This window comes from Cyanistes caeruleus, chromosome 2 (assembly GCF_971803275.1).
Source record: "Cyanistes caeruleus chromosome 2, bCyaCae1.hap1.1, whole genome shotgun sequence".
NCBI lineage: Eukaryota > Metazoa > Chordata > Aves > Passeriformes > Paridae > Cyanistes > Cyanistes caeruleus.
In genome coordinates, this window is record NC_141702.1 from 11,744,896 (window position 1) to 11,765,078 (window position 20,183).

General features: G+C 35.6%; 1 long non-coding RNA gene across 1 annotated transcript; it reads left to right on the forward strand.

Annotated features, from left to right (window-relative positions):
- Nucleotides 1–815: 815 nt before the first annotated feature.
- LOC111926111 (uncharacterized) lies at nt 816–5,766 on the forward strand. The gene is made up of 4 exons (XR_015282506.1): nt 816–1,006; nt 2,322–2,489; nt 4,086–4,140; nt 5,008–5,766. It is a non-coding gene; the product is annotated as an uncharacterized LOC111926111 (long non-coding RNA).
- Nucleotides 5,767–20,183: the final 14,417 nt, after the last annotated feature.

Sequence of the window (20,183 nt, forward strand, 5' to 3'; positions counted from 1 at the left end):
TTTTCAACAGATACTTCAGGCACAGGTTCAAAGTTAGTTCAAAGTTTAGAAAATCTAGGGGAAAAAAAGGTAATAAATAATTAAAGGACCCGAATTTTTAATTTTTTTTTTTAATTTCCTTGCAAGTTTGGACACCTTGGCATTTTCATTCCTCAATAAAACATTCCTACAATGTGATCACTCTGCTTTTAAAATTTTTGTCTTGTTTGCTTTCAAATAGGATCACATGGGATCTACTTCCAGGTCTTTTCATGTAAGCTAGCATAACTTTAGTGAAGTCTTCAGTAATTTCTGACCATATAGACTATGGACTCTTCCTCCCACTTCTTTCCCACTGGTGATCAATATCCAAATTCAGCTTTTATCCCTTTCTAGAGTATTCTCTCTAGAATTTTTGCTAAGATTTCTTAAAAATCTTAATACAGTTAGTTTTAACTGTACCTTTAGTAATAATTCTTGTAATGAAAATCCTCCTAATGAAATGAGTCTTCATTTCTACTCAGGCTTGTGTTCAGTTGTGTTTTGAGTATCAACAAGAATGGTGGCTTCATAGTCTGTAAAAGAACCTGTTTCAGTGTCTGACAATCCCCACAGTTTTTTAGGTGTAAATGGAATTTCTTGTTTCAGGTTGTGTCCACTGGCTGTTGCCCTGCCACTGGGCATCACTGAGAAGAATCTAGGCCCCATCTTCTTTATTTCCTCCCATCTAGTGTGCATATAGATTGATAAGATTCTGTCTGAACCTTAACTTCTACAGCTGGAAGCTGTTACTCTTCAGCCTGTAATCATGTGACAGATACTTTAATTTGTTGCTCACTGTCATGGCTCTTAGCTGGACTTACTTCAGTGTGTCTCTTGTACTCAACCCCAGGTGATGTTGGTCTCACCTGTGATGAGCAGAGGAGAAAAAGATGGTCTTAAAAGCCTTGCTAAAGTTGAGATAAACAATATCTACTGCTCTCCACTAACCCAGCAAGTCATTCATGTTGTTTTAGAAGGCTATCAGGTTGGTAAAAAATTGTTTCTCTGTTGTAAATCTATTCTGACTACTCCCAGTCACCTTCTTGTTCATACATTTTGAAATTATTTTCAGGATAATTTATTTCATCTTATTTCCTAGCCCTGGTTTCCTTCAACCCTGCTTTATGATTTTCAGTCTCCACTCCATCCATCACGTCATGTCCTTTGTTTGCCAACCTGGCCTTCACTGCCTCACTTGATTTTGAGTCATCATATCTCTCCTGAACTCTTCCTAGTTTAAAACTCTTTTTATCAGGCTGGCCCCATTTTGAATGCCTTGTTAATATAAGGATTAGCTTCCTTTCCAAGAAAAGACTTCACAGGAAAAAAGACATAAACACAGGGAGTTTTATTCTTGTAACTGGCAATTGACATCAGCTGGGTAATATTTCTTGGAAATTCATGAGTCTCTCCCAGGGGTCAATAGTCCTTTAGTGCAAAAAAGAAAAAAAAAAAATGCTCTTTAGAAGCCAAACTAACAAGACTGTGCTTCCCACTGGGCTTGTGAATGGTTTGCTTGCTGTACCTTGTTAAATGTAAATTTAAAGTAAGTCAGTACCTGCTGAGAAACATTTAGTTTCACTGTCTAACTGGGTCATACCCAAATTTGAAACTAAGGACATAACTGTTAAGTATTGTAAGAAATATATTCATGATCAATTCTCTTTTTATAAACATGCTTTACTACATGCTTTTTCTAAATTTCCCAGCATAGCCCCACCACAGGACTCAGAAGGCATCAGAAAGACTGACTTCAACCTTTACAAAGAAGGGAAGAGGGTTTTCTCTGATGATTGCATTTATCTCACCTAAATTTAGAGACAGAACTCATCTCCATATTCAGATACCTGCATTTTGATATGTCTTTATTAGATTATAGGTGTCCACACTCTTTGCCAAAGGAAACCATAACTGACTAGCAGTGGATTTAGGAGGTAATTCAGCTGACCAATAGCCTAATAAATTATTCAGTTTCCTTAGGCTGTTCAGTTACTTAACCTGTTTGGGTCTGCCTCACCAGAGGTACCCAATGCAGAGGCTGGCAGTTATGGCACAACAAATACCTGAGAGTTGCTTCCTGCAGTGGCACTGGGAGCTGGGACTGCCACATGTGGGTGTCCTGGCAGTATAATGAGGTTAAGGAGAGAAGGTGGCCAATTTTCCTGCCCAAATTTCTGCAGGGTGAATACTTGCCAGGAAACAGTTTCACTGATGATTCATTTTATTTATTTCATACAGATTTTTTTATTTCTGTTGGTTCCACGAACCTGCAATGATCCAACCTTTTCTTTCTGTCATAGAGCAGAAATCATTCTGCAAGAATTGACACTAATGAGAAACTTACAGCCTTCTCCTCAACCCTGTAAGCCTTCCTCTGCTGAGCATGCATGAATGGATAAAAACTGCACTCAGCATTTCTCTTTGTACTGGTAGTTTTCAAGCTATGTGAACCTTCATCCATTGTTAAGGTTGTTAATTACTATATAGTGTATATTATTATTATTATTATTATTACTACCAAGGGCACATTCAGATATTTCTATTGCATAGGCACTGCAGTATGATAGCTATTTGATTTATTGTGAACAGTGCAAAACAAACCAAATTATAATTTTTGTCAAAGGTGGTCTGCTTCAGTAATTCTTATTGACACACCCAAAAGGAATGATTGCTGAATACACAATCACAAGAAGACAATATAGCTATTTGAATATGGAAATCACTGTTTTTCCTTATGTAAAATCATGATCAAGCAAAATATTTGCATCTATTCAGCAATGTGAAATTTCAGATAACAGTAATTCTTACATTAGTCTGCTGCTTCAGTTGTGTTAAGTAAGCACTGCTGTCTAGTTTGTGTAGTCTTAATAATACCATTATTCAATTAATGAAATCTAGGAAGAAATTATTTCATTTGCCACAGTTACAAATGGCATTACTTTAAAACCATAAGTTCTTGAGCAGCTGAATAAATAAATATATTTATATAGCAACCTTGATGTTTACCAGTGGATATGTAAGCCAAATTCTCCTACTGTACTTCAGTTTTGCTAAAAAGTATTTATAAATATTTTTTGAAGTATTAAGATTTAACTGTAACTTTTAAAGTATTAAAAATACTCAGGACTCCTGTACATTATTTTGGTATTTAATTTTTTTGTTTGTTTGGCCTTGCTTTGTTTTTTTTCCCCTAAATTCCATCAGTCCATGGAATATTTTCTTCATTAATGTTAATTGAGAATGACACAATGAATACATGGAGTGTTTATCTTTCAGGTGAACTGATATAAACTAAAATGGTTAGGGTGACACAAAGGTTTTCAGTGATCTGTTCTGCACTAATACTATAAGCCTCTATTGTTCACAGAGACAGAACTGCTGCACTTATCAGTCATGCACATACAGTGTTAAAACTGAGATTTCTTAAAAGTGAAGGGATATATTTGATAAATCAGCAGATTTCAGCATACAGCTGCAACTCTTGACTCCTACCTGTCTGTTATATTTTATATTGTCCTTCCTGTCCGGTGAACTGCTCCAGTCTGTTAAAAGGAAGAAAAGACATACTTTGAGATGCTAAATAATAATGATAATTTCATTTTGTAATGTGGCATATTGCACAGGTTATGAGTTCTATCCTTCCTCCATTAAGGCAACTATAGGCTAGGGTGCAAGCAATGGGTAGCTGTAGGTTCATTGTAAGTAAAACCAGTTCCAGATCAAAATTTTGAGACTATTAACAAAAAAATGGAAGTGCCTGACATATCAGCTTTGGCTGGACCTCCACTTGGCCAGTTTTCTAAGCTGCCTGGAGATGTTCTAAACTCTTTGGGATGTATCAAATGGTAACAGTCTCCTTTCTTAGAAAGAGATTATTTATTATTTCTTCCTTAGACACCTGAACTCTGCTTTCATGTGCAGTGAGTTTGATCCCTCTGGACACCTTGGACTATAGAAGTTCAATTCCAGCTGATTGCACAGGAGATTTAAAAACATAGACCACTAAATGTCTCAGTCTTTTTTTCAATATGAATCTTAATTTCTTCACTATCATTTTTATTTAGGGTATAAAAGGACTAGAGAAATAAGGTTGTAAGAGATGACACTGTAGACGTCTAGGTGAGATGGCTATCAGAGGTAACAAGGGAAATAAAGGTCTGTCAGAATTGCAGCAACTTGAGGTCACACAGTTTGTCACTGTCATAAACAACCTGAGACACCATGATGCCCTTGCAGTCCCCAGAGAGAGAATCCACATCAAAGCCACCTCTCCTCTCAATGAAAATATAGTTTAGAAGCCTAATTGATTAGCAGAGGAAAAATTGTCTGTGTTGAAAGAAATGGAGAGTCATTATCCTTCTATTTTCAAATAGCAGTGGGAAGGGCTGGTGGATGCCTTGCTGGCAGCTGAAACCATGCAGGTATAGTCTTCTCTGTCTGGCAAACTGAGCATGCAAATCCAGTTCCTAAAAAATGGCAGCAGCTCAAAAAAATATAACTTCTTCCACCAACAGGTGTTTCTGGTGTGGCTGTACCTACAAAAGATCCCAAATTTCCATGCAACCCCTTTTCAAGAAGAAACTGTACATTTGGATGATTCAATATACATCCTAGCAATATTTAATATGAAAGCAAAAGGAAGACATTTGTTTGCAAATAGGTGTTTGGGAATCATATAATAAATATATAAGTTCTAAGATTATTTTATGCTATCCCAAACAAAAGAAAAGCCTAAATAGACAGTATATTAATCCCATTTACAAAACAAAAGTCAGTTGAACGATCTTTACACTTTTTTGCATTTTATTTCAATGCATGCTTTTGCTAACAGTGTCATTTTCTTACCAGTAGGTTTTGTAAGAAAATAATTAATCCATAGCTACATCTATCTTGCTCTATGATTTGTTATTATTGTCCATTTATATATATTCTAGCTCAAGTTATGTTGTCTAACTGAACTAATTTCTAACTTCATTTTGATTTCAGGTATTCAGGCTCTGTTGTTTTGCTCAAATTCAATATTCTTGTATCCATGGCAACAAGATGTGCATACTCTGTCTTAAATATTATCTCACCAAAAAGTCAAGCGATTGAAATTGGAAGTACTTGGCATGTCACAACTTCACTGTATTTCAGATAGACAATTATGAACAAGAAATCAAATGTGTAGTGACTCTGCTGCTGGATGTACTGTAATTACATCTCTGCTTCACAATGTACTTTTATGGCTCAAAGTTCTTCAAAATGAAAAAGAGTGCTGCATCTTTATTTATTAAATGCTAATGCATTCCCAACAGAAAGGCTTAACTCTACGAATGTTTAACAATTATGCAGAATGCACTAAAGTGCTCTCATCCTAATCAGTTTGTTTTCATCTTTTTTATTTCAGTTTTCACTGAAATCCAACAGCAATGGATTGTTTTTAATAAAAGTACAGGGATAGGAGTCAGCACATTTTATAAAGACTCCAACTCACCTCCAAGTTTTGTTGAGACAGAGCAGTAAAGACCAGTGCAGCTGGGGAGAAGTTCTCTTTCAATGTGATCTTCCCATCCAAAATAAGTCCACAAAATTCAGTTAAACACAACCAGCTTTTAGAATAAATTCTGACATATAGCTAGTAATTTCAAACAAACTTAAGAACTTTCATAATGAATGTTGGCTTAGTAGTCTTTTCAAATGATAAGGTCATGGCTCCACACATTTTTGAGTGATGATCTGCTCTAGTGCTGCTCTGAAGAGGGCTAACATCTGGAAAAAAAACATGTTATACTCAGATGCTGCAAGTGATAGGAAGTACAAAAACTTTTTAAAAAAGGCAGGTAGGAGGACAACCACACTGATTTCAGGCTTTCACTCCTGCAGAAACTCTTTCATATTTTGTGGAGCTTGCATTTTCTGCATTTTCCCCCATATTTCTTCTCTGCAAACATTAATTCTTAACAAAAAATCATTCAGCTTAATGGAGGTTTTGTGAGGTAGAGTTACCGAGAGCATGCAGGGACAGATAAGAGAAACAAAATAACAATGGGTCTGAAACATCCAAAACTGCTACCTGGTGGGTGAGCAGCAGGACCAGCAGGGAAGCAAGATGCAGACAGGGAATTTGGATGCTTGGGGAGAGATTCCTGCCCCCTGCACTTAGTTTTGTATTTTGCTCTGGTGATCTGATAAAGATTCATATGGAGCTTGAAGTGTCAAAGCAAGGTTTTGCTGCATCCAGACAGACATTATCTAAATAACCAGGAATGGGGATCTGAAGTACAGATACATCTGCCCCTCATATAAACTTAATCCATACTTCCTTCCTTGGGGAAAAAATACAGGCGTAGGCTAATGTATTGAAAAATTATATATGAATATAATTATATAATAACTATTAGGACTTGGCTGGGTTTTTTTTTCCCTCATTTTATTCCCAAACACCTAGATAATAATAATATATTTGTTGGCAAGAAAGCCATTGGAAATCTTTATTACATTATTCATATCTGCAATAATTTGATTTTCATGTACATAGTGTGCATTCAGTTGTGAGTAATTAATAAAAAAAGCCTCAACAAATTTCTCAGTTCTCCATACCTGGTAGAAAGAGTTTCTGAGATTCTCTGAAGTCAGTAGAGAGGGTCAGACACCTCCTTTGGATCTGTAGAGATGACTGGAGACAACTTAGGCACTTCTCTTTGAAGGAGCTAAATTTTTCCCTTAAAGATGATTCTGAGACTAGATGGTTAACTTCAGATTATCTCTTACCAGTGTGTTCAAATAATCATGATAAGCTGAAAAATATCAAGTTCTTACAGGCTTCCAAAGTGTTCATTGTGCAGGCAAGTAGCTCCCAGACTCCATGGAGGTCTGTCCTCTAATCTGTGCTGTTCAAAATATTTATGAATATTAACAACGAGGTGAAAACATTTTCTTAAGAGACTTGATTAATTGGGATAAAAAACCTGATGGTTAATGGAGGAGAGCTGCAAATGTTTGCAATATTGATTCAGTGGGAAACAGATTGCTGACAAAACTCAAATGTAAAAAGTCACACAGGAAAAATAAAAGCACTTCTTTGTTTTTTTTATTTTCAGGAATGAGTTCTGAGTTAACTATTACTTCCCAGAGATGAGATTTTTGAGTCAGAAATCATCATCGCATAGAAAAATAGTCTCAATATTCAGCAATAGTCAAAAATCAAGTGAAACTGTGAATTATCAGGAAAGGATTAGACTGCATGTCAGAAAGTGTCCCAGTTGAGGTGTACAACCCTGTGGTGCACTACATTTGGAGGCAGGTATGATCTCTATTTCTGAGAGAAAGCACAACCCACCTGGAATGGTGAAATGGATCATCAAAAGTGAGGACAGGTCTTCCCCTGGTCCAGCACTAAATGGACTGGGACACTTCAGCTGGAATGAGATGGCTGAGAAGCAATTTGATACTCAAAACAAACAGAGAAACTCCTCACAGACATGCTTACATTGCATGGCATGCAAAAGTTTAAAGCTTAATATATGTTCAAACCATGTTTATAAATCACAGAGGAAAAAGGCATGAGAGGGCATAAAATAAGAATACAGCAGAGAGGATTGGGCAGCTCTTGAGCCACAGTCTGCTGCATGATGAGAGAATGTGCAAGGAGGTCTCATGTGGTGCTTTCTTGGTTGTAATCCTTCTCAGCATCTGCTACTTGTCCAGTGCCAGGAGCAAGATGCTTTTCTAGATGTTTTGTTATTTCTATTATTTTTGCTACTAATATATCCTTTCCTGCACAATTTTTTCCCTACCGTGATTTTCTAGACTGTATATTGAGTCTTTCTGAGATTTAAAGGAAAAAAGTTTTTTTTTAGCTGAAAAGTCCATTCAAGTCCTATTTTCCTCTTGTTATTTCACATTTCTGTGTTTTACATAATACTCAGCTTAGAGGATAAAACTGTTGTCACTTTTTTGTTTGAGATTAAGTTAGTGAAGAACTATGGAATGATATTTGACTTTCCAAAGTTCTCCACATGCTGTACTTGTGCAGGATTCTTTACATTAGTAAAATTATTTGACTTCAGAAAATTAAATGTTGTATTTAATTTTTTTAATTAAAATTCTACTATCAGGTCATGTTGCAAATATTTTTGAGGTAACTAAAGAAAGAGAAAAATTTTGCATATTTCATACCTCTATAATATTTCTTTTAGTATTTTGCCTGTTACAATATTTTCTTTGTCTACCTTTTAACAGCTTATATACAATTTGCTATTCAATTCCCACTGTCATTGACACAATAGTATTTTGGAGCAATTGTAGTACTTCCTAAAGTTTTTTGTCTTTATGGTGAATTAGAAACACTGAAATTAGAATTTTTTTGTTTTACCTTGCCATCAGAATCATATGTATATACAAATACCCCACATAAAAACATATTCTCCTATGAATACTTTAGAAGTGTACTTTAGAAGTACACTCGAGATAAATAATTTTTTTCATATATAGAACAAATAACCCATTTATTGCCTGCTTTGAACAGTGAAACACACTTTTTATGTGTTCACTTTTTTCATATTTACATTTCTGCAAAATAAATTTATTAAGTAATTTGGATCAATTTCAGGTGATGTGTGGAGTTATGTAATACAGTCACTTTTATTTCTCAAGCTTACAGTAGATTTGCATGGATGAAAAAATAGGAGTTGAGTGATATGCTAGCAAATATTCTTTCAATTTTCACCTGGTAATGTAATTTAAAATTCAGTTTCAAATTTAATTTCCCCTTGATTTCAAGTAAACTAAATCTCTAATACTCTAACTCTCATTATCTGTCAATCCTGCTTAATCATCATTCTTTATTGTGGAAAATAAATTAACTCCACAAATAATTCCGCAAGATCTCTTGTTTCTAAAGAAATCCTCTCTACTTCTCCATGTGTTATTCCCCTATCTGTTCATTCGCCCTTTTGCACAATAATAAGTCACATTTGCAGAAAACAAGTGTAATCCTTCAGTGTAAAATGTATAAAAGAAGCTACACTGACAAATTTCTATTGAAAGCTATGGCATCCTATTTAGAAATGGTGCCAGACTTTGTGACAATAAATTAAGGAATTTTATTGCAATAACTTCTATTGGGAAGTGCACAGGCAAAACAAAGCCTTCCTTAAAACTTTTTGTATCCTCTCCTTTCTGGCTCACTGCCCTACCTACTAGTTTTTGTCCACAGTTTCTTATTTGCTGTGACTTTTATTCTTGGTTGCAGAGTCCCTTAGGCTTAGAGAGAGGATGAAGAATAGCTTTTCTGTCCCTTCCACCTTTGTATAACACCTTTGAAGAACAGGTGAACTGGGATTTGAGTTTCTTTTGATTGCAGATATATTTGATCCATAGCAGATGAGTGCAGCTGGCCTTGAGCTCTTTCACAAGCTGTTCTGCTGCTCCCTGGCTGTGCGTGCTTGTGCTTTTTGAAGAGGGCCTGACACTGAAGCCTCAGTGGAAGGAAGAAAATTCTTTTTCAGCCTTTTCTTTCTCCCTTTGAAGGGAGGAAGTGACGCAACACATTGCTGTATATCTCATCATCAGTTCTTAAAGTTGGAGATTATCAGTCTGAAACCAAAGTCTCAGCAAGGATTGTGGTGCAGATTTAAGTGGTCACTTAGGTAATTCACTTTGCATCACCCTATAAGTCTGGATACCTATTTTTGGTTTACTGTATCCTCTAGGCTGGTTGATTGCAGAAGGTGGTCTGACCCTCCCCCCAAACCTCTGTGCTTGCTGCACTCACATCACGGTGATAGAATATGACACTAATTTTATTGCAGTGTCCCCTAACCAAAAGAATCACACTATTTAGTGGGCATGTGAGCATCTGTGAAAAGTGAAAAATAGATTTGTTGGGAGTTATCTTAAATTAATTGCTCTTCTAACGCCTCCCCTAGGTGCAAAATTGTATTTCCTACTCCAGCACGTTCTTCTACTGAATGCCATTGAATCCTCGACTGGATTGCAAGCTTAAAGCGCTCTAGAGGCTTCATTTGATGTATGTAAACAGAGATAATTGCTTCATTGAATTACTTCATTTTGTTATCTTGTTTTTAATATTTAGCTCTTAGAGAACAGACCAGTTGAAACAAATGCATGGGCTTGTGTTTTTGTTTTTTCTAAAGCAATGGAAAAATTACATTCTCAGGAAAGAAACAATCTATCTTTTACCTTAGTGCTATTTTAATCTGAGTCAGCATATTCCATGAGTTGACAAAACAGAGACACTACCATTATTTATGTTTTAAATTGTGTACATTTAGACAGTACAACAGACTGGAGGGGTCTCCACACTGTGATATATAACAACTTCACATCATTTGGGGGAAAGAACTACTTTGCATGCTCTGCCATCAGAAAATTCATTACAATGGTTCATTTGAGGGGATGATATGAATCAGATGAATCTCAAAACTGCTCTGTTTCTTTGGTAGATTTTTTCTGTCAAAACTGATTATCTGATCCATTTAGATCCATTTGCTAACTTTTTTAATAACCCTAGTTACATTTTTATTAACAATTAACACCTCTAAATTTTACTCTCGAGAGAATGTTGGAAATATTTTCTCCATATATATGGAGAGAAATGTGTTGGGATTTAAAACAAATGTCAAGAAAATTGCAGTCAAGTGAAAATGACTCTTACTGCATTGCAGATCCCAAGCAAATACTTCATGAAAAACAGCAGACTGCAATGAGCAGCACAGAGTCAGGCAGCATCCAAATATTAGTCAGTGCTGTTAAATTTGATTTCATAAATGATCCCTGCCTGCTATGTTTTGTCTGCTTTACATACAAGCCACTATACATCTTCATCTGTTTTGGGACTGCAGTGTGCAAATATGTAAAGAAGATCATCCAAGTTAACCCACTAGATGCATAGCATAATAATTCAATGAATTAAATGAGGAATGGAACAGGGGAGACTTGATGGTGCTTGAATGAAATATATCCAGTTTCTTAAACTGTAATGATTGTTATGTCCAAAGGATCACCAAGAAAAAAACTTACAACATTTTAAAGATAAATATGACACTGGACCTTTTTTTCTTATTGTACAGGTAGGCAGAATGATATGACTGGCTTGTTCCACTGCAATTAGCTGGGCTTTCATCTCTGTGATTGATTATTTAATTTCAAAGATCAACCTAACGCACCAAAATTATCTGAAATTCTGATCCTTTATTTTAGAGAGATGGAAAAGTTTCTATTTAATTCACACTTCAGTTAAAAATTTTACTTGTGAATCCTCAAAATGCAGCTATTACTCAGTACTGGAAATTTTTTTAACATTACCAGTGACAAGTAGTCCTTTCAAAGTTACAGTATATAATATCTAATATCTACAATATTAGATATTATACAATATTAATATACAATCTTACAATATCTAATCAAAAATGGATGATTTCTCTTATAGGTGCTTCCAAAACTGTCCTTCGCTCATTGCAAAGGGCCATATTCAATACAGACGTTTTCCTCAGGTTCTGGCACTGGAAATTTTCCACCCCTTGTGCTCCTTGGGAGCCAAACTCTCCTGGAGCTCAGAGGAGCAAGGGGGGAGTTCTGTTCTTGCTCCACCTTCAGCAAGTATTAGCTCTGGATATTATTTATTCTGAGCATCTTTAAAAAGTCAGCTAAGAACTCTTCCTGTGTGAGGACAATATATGTGGAATAGACCAGTGGAGACTAAATGTTTTGATGGCAGGAGAGAGCAAACCAAATCTGATCCTAGTATAAAAACAGATGTCATAGGCCTGTAGCTGTTCAATAGGAAGAGTTTCTAGTTTGTCATTACTCAAGTTGCTCTAGGATATCTTCCTGCCCTCCCACTACCTCCATGAGGCAGGTGCTAGGTTTTTTATCAGGCCCAATAAACTCTCCCAGATAGTCTAGGTCACCTTGAAATCACAAGGACTGCGAGGCTTGGGCTGCACATTTCCATTTATGGTGCTACTCTTGCTTCTAGAAATGTCTGTGAATATTATAGAAGTTCTTTTTATGTGGAAAGGTTAAGGAGAAAAAACAGAACATGAGAGTCTGAAAGTTTTCCATTTTTCCAGACTAAAGGTCGGATGTTGATGTTTCATCCCTCTAATTGAAATGTCAGAGGTACAAGATGCCTCACAGAAATGACATATCATATCTGGGAAAGCAAATTAAGTCTCATTTTTTGAATAACTATTGAACAATCTGGACAGGGCAAAGTGTCAGGAGCTGGCAGGTGTGACAGGAAATTAAGTAGCCAGAGGGATTGTTTTCCAATACAGTTGTTCTCTGTGAACTGTAGAAATTCACTTGTTTGATTAAACAAAACACAGATATAACTCACCAGAGCTTCACAGCTATAATTGCCTTTTCTCTGGTATGTTTTAGAGCTCCAGCAAAGACAAACTGAAAACAACCAATGAAAGCAATCTCCATGGCTTTACAAATCTGCCAAAAGAAAACTCGCTCCATGAGCCCCATACGTCTTCCTGCTCCACAGGGAGAAACTGAGTCATTTTACAGCAAAGGACATTGATTCCACACAAATCTTGTACTTGCCCAGGAAGTGTGAAAATAAATTGAAATAGTGCTTTAGATCTCGGCATTCTCAGGGGTTAAAGAGAAACATCTATAATATTAACACTTTGGGATACTGTTGAACCAAGGAAAAACATGAATGTCTTGTTGGGAAATTTCTACTCATATAGGATAAGTGTTTTGCTTACGCTTTGAAAGCTTTTCCTGAAAGTCCTGACTTTGTGGAAGAGAACATGCCATTACACACATAAGGGAAACTAAGCCAAGCTGAGATTAAAGTGGAGGCAAAAGATCCAAAATATTCAGAGAGAAAACACATATTTTTATTTATTTTTCATTATCTATTTCAGAAGAGAAGTTTTAACTGCTTAACTTAGGTGCTTAATTAGAGTCAGGAGAAAGCTCCAAGAGAGAAAAGAAAGCCCCAGTGTGGAGTTAAAGACATTTTTTGTACTGAAAGTAATGTGGTTTTTTCCCTCCTGCATATCCAGAAGTCTAGAAAACAACCAGATAATAACATGTTGGACTTTGCAATCCTCAGTAACCATAACTACAATCTCTGTAAGATTTAATGTGCATTTATCTTGCAGTATCAAATGCCCTTAAATCATAATTTTTCTTATTTTTTGTGATATATATTAAAAATAAATTTGAGTATCTTCTTTTTTTTCTCCAAGGAGATGACTACATGTGGCCAGGAAATGAAAATTTTTGAATCTGGAACACTTTACAACAATTTACTAGTTACTGTAAGCTTTTTATGGTGATAAAGTGATTCAGGTCAGGATAAAATTCCCTGATTTTCAGTAATTTCCATGTCTTTCCTATTAAGGCTAGAAAATAATTCCTGTTAAATAAAAAACCCTGCAAGAATAGACCTATTAAGTCATGACAATAATGTGTCTGCTTAAAACTTTAGTCCAAAAGCAAAGTGGCTTGGACTATGCAATACTGGAGGAAATTATATAGAGGAAATATCTCATGTTTTGGAGATAACAAAGCTTTAAAGAAGCATGATGTCAGTTACCTGTAAAAATTACCTCTTTGCTTTTCCTTTCTAGATGAGCCCTTAATAATGGCACAACAAGAACTTGACATAGTAGGTAACCTAAATAAAATACATCTTTGTGCCCTAAAGAGTCCTTTACATTAATGTCATTGTAAACTGGAGAGCCAGACATAACAAATCAGAGAAAAAGCACATTGCTCATGCTCCTTTACATTAAAAACTTCCTTTGATCTCTGTGTCTAAGCTTTGATAGTTTCCCCACAGAACAAATCATTGTATAACACGCACAGCATTCAAAATTAATAAATTAGTGTGGAAGATAAGCCACTGGCATCAAACATGTCTAGAGCTTTGATGCTGGATTTGTGTTTCTAAGGCCCTTGTTGGAGTTTTGCTAATCGCTTTATTTTCCTTCTCTCTGTCTCTCTTTTGTCTCCCTTTTCTTCTTTTTTTTTAATAGAACACGATATTTTTCCATGGAGAGAAACATCTTCATCCTCCGAATCTCATCCTCCAAATCTGAAATGCTTGAAAATTTTGGAGAGGCTTGATTCCCAAGTTGAGATTTAGGATGTTATGCTTAGTTTCCTTTTACTTGTCTGTCTGAAATCTGGGTAGCTGATGAACTGATATCCATCTCCAGAGATCTGCTTTGCAGACCTGCCTCAAAGTTCAAGAGGATGGATTGTGTGTTCACTTCAAATCCTTTAGATTTCAGACTCATCTATACAGGAGATCTTCGCTTTACAAAAACCACTGGGCTTATTCTGTGTATAAAGACAGGTTTTGACTGTGGAAATTTGAAATTTCTGCTCATATTCATGACAACTAAACTAAATTCCATGAATATTTATGGGAAGTAAACAGGGATACAAGGAAGACCACGGAAATTTACACCTAATGGAAATGTGGAGGGAATCCTCAGTGCAGTGTTTGCCTTTCAGTGATTCATTATTTTAATCCAAAACCCAGTGCTGTGGAAAGGTTGGTCTTAAAATTCTGTCCTTGTAGTTTAAGCTTAAGCTGTATTACATTAATTTTAAAAATACATAATTTTTCACATGCATAGATATTAATAGTTTAATTCATAAAAAATAATGAAGGTATTCTGCCTCTATAATGTCTCCTGTTTTTTAATGATGATATAGGCCTAAAGATTGCACTGAAACATCCTCTTGTTTTACATCACTTTGGATATGGCTTTTCTCACCTAACTTGAATCATTTAACTCCAACTGACTGATGACAATGCTTCTAAGAACCACAGCAAGAGGTGGGGCCAGCTTTGAAAGTGGGAGTTAAAAGAGGTGGAAGAAGTTACTTGTAGAGGCTTGGTTGTCCATGTGTGGAAGGTGAGATATCCCAGAATCTACAAGGTACCCACATGTGACCACAGCACCTGGAAACCTTTCCATGGGTCAGTCCAGTCATGACCTCCCAAGTGATATTAGATACCAATATTTAAGCAACTGAACTGAGTCCTATTTCTATGTCTGTGAACATTATTTTCCACATCCTCAGTCTGAAAACAGGGGACATTTCCAGCTGTTTCACAAGTGGTGCTTACTTGCTACATGTCACAGAACCATCAGATGTAATCACAGGTAACATTCTTGTCTTCTATATTCTCAAAATAACTGGTTTTTTATAAGCCTCAATTTTTGGCTATAAGAACTAATATTTTAGTACTATATATAGCTGTAATATTGATATTATTATTTATTTACTATACAAATAATATTTACTATTGTAATTATAGTAATATAATCCTATAGTTGTAATATGGATTGTGAAGGAAGTCTGATTCTCACCCCACAAGCTCCACCAAATTTTTAGCTTCCTAAATAATGTTGCTGTGAACTTCACTGCTGACCTCTTTTTGAACCCTTTGCTCACCCAAGCAGCACAGAGCTCCTGTTGCAGGACAACTTTGTATTCTGAGTAAATGGAATAATTCACTGCAGTCAATAAAAATTAATGTTCTTTCAGAGCCATATGATGAGAAAGGGAAAATTATTTGTCAGTTGGGCTGTAGCTGTGATTTTTCCACTTAACTGCTCTATTTAGTTACTTATAATAATGAAAAAAAGGTATATTTTCTGAATAAATTATAAATCAATTGGGGAAAACAATGCATGCATATTATAAAAGGGGACATATAAAAACTGTACTTGAAGTGAACAGCAAAGGAGCTATTTGAACATATTTGAAGCTTATGATTCTTGTAGAGTCAGTTAATGCATTTCATCCCTTTAGATGTATTTGTATCATTCAGGTAACTGCAAGTTAGCAGTGCAGTTACAAACCGTCACAAACATTGACTTGCATTGATGGGCTAATTTTCCACACTGGCATTGGAAACTGAGTGACCAGACTATCTCAGGGAGGTTTTGGTGTGACCAAAGATGCAGTGCTTGTATAAATTAATTAATGCTACAAATTTTATAAGCCAAAATTTAGTAGTCATTAATATTTCCCACCAAGGTTGACTATTCCATATATGATTTAGTGAGTATCACTAAAATAAGAATTTTTTTAAGGAAATCTTTGCTTCCCAAGTAAGATGAGAGATTTCCTGAAGCCATGATGTCACAGAGGCAGACACACAGAAGAGCTGAATTTGTGCTATGCAGATCTTTGCAAGAATGAGTAATTAAAATAAGGTGTCTTTTAGCTGTCAACCTAAGTTTTCTCTGTAGCTTGTGGAAGAGAGAGGCATCTTCAGTGAGTAACTCATCCTCCAGAGAAGTCTGTCATCAGATAGCAAGATCTGTCTCTCAGGAGGTTTTGCCTGCTCATTGAGTCAGAGCAATTAATTGCCAAAGCCCTGAGTCTGGTGATTAGGGGGAGGACACTTTTCTATAGTGAAAATTGTTGAATGTCACTGGCATGTTGTGCTGCCAGCAAGAGAGGGCCATCATCTAACACAAGGTAGCAAAAAATTCAGCTGTTCTTGGGTGAGATAAGGAGACTCTTGTCTGACTTCTGGTTAAGACTAACACAGTAGTTCCCATGAAAAAACTTGTATCAGCCCACAGGTATCACAAGTCTGCTCTTGGCAAAAGCTGTGTTGTTGAAAATATCAGAAGAAGAACGAAGCAAAAATTTGAAGATGGCCATTTTCCACTATCCCATGAAACAGTTTCTCAAATATTAATAGGATTAAATAGTCCTTCCTTTTGAAAAATTTTGGTAATGATCTGGTAAACAGTTACTTCTAGAAGAGACTGTCTTATCTTCATGAAGTTTCATAAAATAATCCCTATTAAACTCCATCTGATGTTCTTTTACTTTCAAGGCATTTAATGCAGTTTAATTATTTTTGTCTCTTTCTACTAAGGGTATTATCATATGAAGAATTACATCTCAAAATGTGGAAGAAGAATTCAAATAATGAAATTTAGTTGCTGCCTTTTTCAGTATCACTTTTGTGTAATTTTTAGATTTAATTTTGTAAATAACTTTTGCTCATTTGAAATTATACTTTTCCGGGCATTTTTTCTCTGTTGAAAATGTTGATAACTCTCCTGCCATTTTTGGACTTTTAAGGACCCCTACACAGCCTAGAAAATTGTAGAAGAACATTTTAAAATTTACTGATTGTGGAGGAAAAAACAGAAATACAAAACATTGCAATAATTGCTTTATATAACAGCTTTAGTTAAGATAATTATGAGATAACCATTAAGGAATAAATTAAGTGCTGAAATTAATGTTAAGGTAAGTGATAGAATGTAAGTTAGTCAATGATAGAGCTAGTTAAATAGCACCTAATGAATAATAGATGTGACTTGAACTCTCTTGAATGCATAATGCAGAGAATATGCTATTGAATTATTTATCCTGTCAGAAAGAAGGTACGTGTGCCAAATTTGCTGCAGTTCTCTGAAAGGATTCAGACTCCTGGGGTATGAGGTGATTTCTCACTGGAAAACCAAAGAGCAGCCTATCAAGAAGTTGATGTGCTGATGTGATTTAGGAAGGAAAGTCTCATACAAGCACCATTGGAGGTAAAATCTGAGGGTAATGACCTAAGAGATAATATAAGGCCAAGTGTCCTCCCATCCATTAGAATGTGAGCTTGGGCAAGAGGCCACATAACCTAGTGCTGCCTTCAAGTCTCAGAGGAAAGGCTTCTGCAGTAGGATTTGGTTCAATATTGAAGCATTAAAAACATATAAAAACCTGACATCATTTTATTACATGAACAAAGAAATCAGACAATCTTTAAAAATATGCAAACTTATAATTAACCTGAAATTTTAGTTAAATATGTTTCTTTTTAGATCACTTCAAATTCTGATGAAATTTCTATGCTTAACTCCCTTAACATTTACAGAAATCTTTTATTTCCCAAATTGGCATTAGAGTCTATTAGGCATCTGAAAAATGGCATGACCCTTTGAAATCTCAGTTCCAGAGTGATTTCATTAGGCAGTGCAGAATGTTTGGTTGCTATTGCAGATGTCTGACAGCTAATGAGGTTTGGGGTCTACAGATCCCATTCAGAAACTCCCCCTGCTGTACATTTTGGGCTTACTTTCTATCACACATAGAAAAACTAGAAAGACTATTAATCATCAGAAGAGCAATTACTCTGGTATACTAAGGCTGTAAGACTTAGAGCAATGCCTTTGTAAACTGCTTCAGGGTTTGGTCTATCAGGCTAAGTCCAAATCTGGGTCAGCAGCTGAAAGGCCAAAAGCTTTGTCACAGTGGCATGGGAAAGATGGCAGGAAAGCCATTGTTATTGCATGGCAAGTTAGCAAAGGCTAATTAAATATTATCTCTTACACAGAAAACTAATTTTCAGTTAAACACAGCTTTTCAGAGAGAAAAAAATTCCCAGCACTAGGTTCTTCATAGTTGGTTGAACATAAAAATGTTTAACATGAAATTGAAATTAGTGCCATGTTCATCTATTTATTGCAGTGTTTCCTTTTTTTAAGAAGTAAAAAACATCATTATGAAACGTAATGGTTTACTGTAATTTATTTTTTTTAATGTAATTTGATAAAAATAGGCACATTTGTAAAAGTTTATCATCCATCAGACCCCCCTGAGAACAGAATGTGAAGTATGATTTAAAACTCTGGGTGCTCATTATGCTTTGCAATAATGGAAGGAAAATTTAAATGCAGCTGCTCCAGTTTATCTGTGCTTCCTCTACCTTTAATTTGCTGGGGGATGATAAAAAATAGAAAATATTCAATATATAATTGAAAATAATCTGTTAAATTCTAGAGCCAGATCGTCTTTGCATACCAATCTCATGGCAGAAATGTTTGTGTTTGATTTCTACTGCAAAGACTGTCCTCCAAACTAAATCAAATGACTAGAAGTGTCATTGATGATTCCTGACATAACAATTACATCACAAAATTAATTATTTTAATTATTTTTAATTTACAGCCACCGTGGTGTTGGGAAATCACAGATGCTTAGGTTTTGCTTTTGGCACTGGAATATCTTTTGGAATAGCACTGGAATAGCAATTGCAAAATGCAAAGCAATTGTTTTATTCCCAGAGGTGCTTATTGCAACATAAATAAATAGATTTAGATTTAGATTTAGAATCCTGAATTAACATATAAAATAAGGAAATCTTTTAGAATCATTGCATTGGAAGGTCCTACAGTTCAATCCTTGTAGGATTAATCTTTGTTATACGATTTCCTGACTTTCGTCCAGCAGCTCCCGTTCATCCAAGTTATGAGTGTTGAGAAAAGGAACTGACACAGTTCAGAAGTGGAGAGGTTCAGTAAAGCCCTGAAACAGGGCCAGGTTATGGCTCAACTATTTTATTTAATTAAAGCAAATAGGGTTTGGATTCATGGGATGTTACTTCCACTGCATTACTTTGCTGTCCTCAATAGAAAATGGAAATGTTTCGGGTTTTTTTTGGCTGAAGATTAAGCTACCTTTTACTTGCTGTAGTTTTATAGCTTGACTTTAAACTCGCATGGCCTTCTTGAATCTGATGCTTTTCAATACTGTAGGGTTAGATATACCCCAAAAGATTAATTGGTACAATCTGATGCTGGATAAAGACTGGGAAATGTATTAGTGTATGAGGGATAAAAGTAGGAGGAGATAGTGCAGGAATGAAATAAGTATTTCAAGGCAACATTTTTGTTAGTATGTTTTTGTTGTTTTTTTTTAATGTGGTTCTGAAAGAGTAAAAGAGCTCTGATTTTTTTAGATTTCAGAAGAAGCTGTTAGTACAGTGTCTCTCAGTTATTATAAAATAATCAGCCTGAGAGAAGTGAAGTGTTTCACATTCTACAAATGTCCTGGGTTTTATCTTGTTATCAGAGAGAACAAAATAAGGAAATTGAGATTGCTGGGGGAGTTATGGAAAGAACTAAGGAACAATGAAAATTTGTTGATAAATTTATATTTTGCAAAGAAACTAAAATATGAATATAATAGAACCCTGTATCCTTTCCTCAAACTAACTATAGACTGAATTTGTTTGCCTGGCACGTAAGGGTTTTCATCAGAACTTTGTGCAACACACTGGGACCAACTGCTAACCATGTCCCAGCAGTGCATTTCCCACTGAAGTGTCCAGTCCCCAGCAGGGCAGCCTCTGGAGCAGGCATGGGAACAGC